The following is a 4590-nucleotide window of genomic DNA, read 5'->3' as shown; positions in this document are numbered from 1 at the left end:
TAGCTCCATCTTCTGATGCACCCCAACCCCCTCCCTCACACTTCTTTCGATTTCTGACTGTTTTTCTTATTATTTCACCATCATCAATCGTCTATATTAATTAATGTTTTTATTTTTATTTTTATTTTTATCTTACATGCGATACAACACGAGGAGGCCCCTCATCTTAAATTAAGTATAGATAAGCATTAATATATACTATAAAGATAGTATAAGCATTAAGTTTAGAGCTGAAAGTAATAAATAAATATATTAAGCTAAAAGAAAAGATAATAAATATAAAATTGCATAAATGTGTTTAGAATAATTAAGATACATAATGTTTTTTTCGGGAGTTCTTTGAAGTTTTGGTAAAGTTAGAGCTTGTTAAAATCCTTAATCAATTCACATGTGCCGATGTCTATGTAAGAGAGAGTATAAACAGGCAGACATCATAATTAGTACTGATATGAAATTGGGTTTACTAATTCTAATAGTTTAATACTAATTAGGTACTAATTTGTGTAAGTTTCAACTCGAATATTTAAACTAAGTAATTTAAATATACATATGATGTGATTAAGATGCTTATGTTATGCTTATAAATACATACAAATGCATAATAGAAATTACAAATGTGTAGTAGGCTAGTATACATTTGTAATTTGCATTTGTATGAATTATAAGTATGTATTTTATAAATTCAATAATAAAGGAGGTTACGAAAAAAAAAGATGCTTATGTGGGATACCATACTTACTACATAGATTCTAATATCTAATCAATATGCCATTAAAAATTACTACTTAGGATTATTATTTACTTATTGCGGCTTATAGGCTTCGGCTTTCTAGGTTCAGGCGGACGTAGATGGTTCCTCTTTAGGTGGCCCTCCCCTGCTGCTTCTCTAAAAGTTGCGACCAGAAATTTTGTCGCAAGGCCCTTCTGCCTGCATATTTCTACCGGTTTTTAATAAATATCCAGAATACCTATTTAATGAAATTTAACTTATTTCTTAACCCGGTATTGTTAATACATAGCACACGAAACTGAGGTACTCCACATGTTTTTTGGCCCTGTATATACATAACTATTAGTATATAAATAAATAACTATAATTCCAATATAAATTACCCACCTAGACATAATATAGTGCTTGGCATTAAGGAACGGGGGAGAAAAGAGTTTAATTTTAATTATAATAGTTTAGTTGAAGGATGCTTTTACAATAAGATACCGTTCTGGGTCTATGTTGGGGCGGCAGATCAAAATCTGAACGGGCTTCCGGATTTAATCAACAGCTCTAAATGCACGTATAGAACATAGGTTTGGGACGGCTTGTTCAACCTTACGAAAACCAAGACAAATAAAAGGGTAATAAAACGTAAGTAATGGAAGGATTTTTAGGTTTTAATGGATAGGAACCGATATCTGAGGAAAGTTCTGATCACTCCCTTTCAAAAAATACCATCAGCCAATGAAATAGCTGAAAGAGATGGCTTCACCACTATACACAAGAACAGGAGAATGGTTGAAGTTCAGAAAGGCTAGAAGTTTGGAAAACACTAGCAACAAGAAGCTCCGGCGGGACACATCTGACTGGAGGCTTGAGGAGCAGACATCTTCCTGGAGGCTAGGGAAAACGCTTCAGGTTGGAGACATACAGAAGACAAAGACTTAAGTCGGAGGAAGTCCGCTGCACATAACAGTCTTACGCACACAACAGTCTCGCACTCATGACCTACAGTTTATCCACCTACAGCATACTAGCTGGGTATTCGTTATATCATCTATCAGGCTTATTATTACGATTTATATCATTACTAAGTCTTGTTATTCAATAAATACTTCCTTTATTTTTGTACCGTAGGTGCATTTATAACCCTATACCACTCTCAAATATATTATGGATCTTTACTGTTGGCAATCCAGAGACAACATTGCATGAAAAAGAACAATTATCGAAAATAGCTAAAAAGGTTGTTGACAGAAAATACTGGAAATTGATACAGTACATCCATGTATACAAAAAAAAAGATAAGAAATTTGTAATTAAAGAAGTAAATATGTCCCAGGACAAGTGTGTAGTATATGAAATTGTAAAGTCTTAATAGCTATTATACGAGTCTATTTGTTTATTCCTGCTGTTTATGACAAAAACAGAGATAATTGATTTTTTTTTTAACTTGGAAATATTATATCACAATTTAGTACAGTAGGAATAATAATGAATCGAGGTTTAAATAAATGATATGCAAATCAGTCAATCTAGCCAATCAAGATTTCTATCAAAACTTTTACAATTTCAACTATTGAAATGTAAGTTGCAATCTTTCCTGTTTATAATTACTTGAGTTGCAGTCTTCTGGTTTAATAAATAGACTAGTGATCCGAGAAGTTTGCAAAATTTCCAATTGAAAACTATCTTGGGTACCTTGGAAATTTTAAGTTGGAATTGTAAAGATTTAGTTCAGTATTTAACCTCTCACTCGAATCCTATAAAATATACTATTATTTATAGTTTGTTATTGAAAATTTGATTTTTAAATAATAAAATGTTTATGGTTCTATCAAACATCAGCGCAATTTAGACCAAACATTAAATTAACTATTGTTGAAAAATCTAGACAAGACAGTATGCCTCTTAAACAGGTAACACATAAAACCGGTCAATTTTGGAATTATCGGTTATACGTAGTATTCTTAACTTAAGCAAATAAACGAGATATGTCATTTCTCACCCCAACAGTATAGTATAGAATAACTAAATAGTGAAACGTTATTTCTCATCAACAGTCCCACTGACAAAACTTTTGAAAAAGGGAAGTAAAAAAAATTGTTTTCCCATTCATCATCTATAATTGTAGTTAAATTGATATTAATTTAAATTTTTATGGTTCTGATGACTAATGGATTTTTTGGATTTTATTTCTCTTTACCTTCAGTGAAAGATGTACCTGATTCATTATCTATTAAGTTGATCTATGTTAGGCTATTGGCATGAGAAATACTATCTGTAACTAATTATTCAGCATTAATAAGAATATGAATAATAATGGATATAATAATGGATCCTATCAATTTTCAGCTTGCAGTATTGATTATATCTAGTAAAACGTTAACCGATAAGTTACTATTGTAAATTATATTTGAAAGACGAATAAAGGTATTGTGTTGAAACTTATCAATAAAAATTTCATTTTATTTGTTTTTTCATGTTTTGATTCTATTTATTAATATAAGCTTGTTTATTTATACTATTCTGTGGATTAGTATTATCTTATTTTAATCTTGTGTTTTTACTTTAACCTTCCACATAAATATATTTAAACAATTGTCAATCAATGTCATATCAATACCTTGATTATTTTTGGTTTGTCATTTTTGCAGATTTATATTTAAGAAAGAAAGGAGTAGCAAAAGGAGAAAATGGTAAAACACATGATTCCAACTTAAGTGCACTGGTTTAGGTCCGATTGGGGTGGAGAATTTATACTTCTGTAAATGAATTCTGAAGATGGGAGACCCTCCTGGAGGAAATTAAGGCTTTATAAATCGGGTCCCTCACCCTTCATTAGACTGGACCATGAACGTAGTCTTTATCAAATACTGAGCTCTTGTGGTGTACCAGGATATTTTTCTTTCTTGGAAGAGGCACACAATGTTAGGGTATAAAATATTCAATGAATGCTGGTGAGTGAAATGGCTGTTTGATAAAGAATTTTGTTTTATTATTATTGCCATTTTTTATGAATTCATAATAGTAATAGAGGCGCTGAATAATTCCGTTTATTCCTTACAGGTAAGACAGGAATCAGGCTAATGATGTGGAAAAACCAGTAGATAAGTCAACCGATGGAAGAATGGCTCCATGATTTTTTCTTGAAAAATAAAATCTAGATGTATGTTTTTTTTCAAAACAATTATTTGCTTTTTTAAAAATGTTTTTGTTTATAATTTATTGCAATTTTAGGGTTATTTTTTCAATTTCTGAACTTCTAAAAGTTAATGACTGTAATGTTAACCCCAAATATAAAAGGTATTAATCTTTTAGTACAAGAGTCGGCAAGAAAAAAAGGCAGTTATCTCACCCCAATTTTTGATTACTTCAATAAAAACTATGTATAATTACTAGTCAAAATTGATGAGTCTGCCAAGTATAGGTAGGGGGATTAAAAAATGGCGGTTGTTTCAAAACCGTAAAAAAATCATTGATTTTTCATTCGGAGCTCTATATCTTAAAAACTACCAACAACACTAGAAAATCTAAGAGAACATTATTTAAAGAAGAGTAAGTTTGCCCTAAAAGAGCTATTTACGTCCAATATTTCTCGAGATATACCTTTTTAAAAAGTAAAATTTCTTAAAAATCTACTGAAAATTAGTAGTTAGTTAATTTATTTTGAGAAATCCATATCTCAGGAACTATGTGACGTACAGATGTCTATTAGCACTCAAATTAAAGCTAGTTTGTTTGTTTGTTTTGTTTTGTTTAACGGCGTAAAACCTCCCTGGTCATCAACGCCATACATACATATATTCACACCCACATATATATATTTTCACATACACACGTACACAAACATACACATAAACACACACATTCACATA

The sequence above is a fragment of the Halyomorpha halys genome, unplaced genomic scaffold (genome assembly GCF_000696795.3).
Source record: "Halyomorpha halys isolate HHAL.00 unplaced genomic scaffold, Hhal_1.1 Scaffold850.1, whole genome shotgun sequence".
NCBI lineage: Eukaryota > Metazoa > Arthropoda > Insecta > Hemiptera > Pentatomidae > Halyomorpha > Halyomorpha halys.
This window is presented reverse-complemented; position numbering follows the sequence as displayed.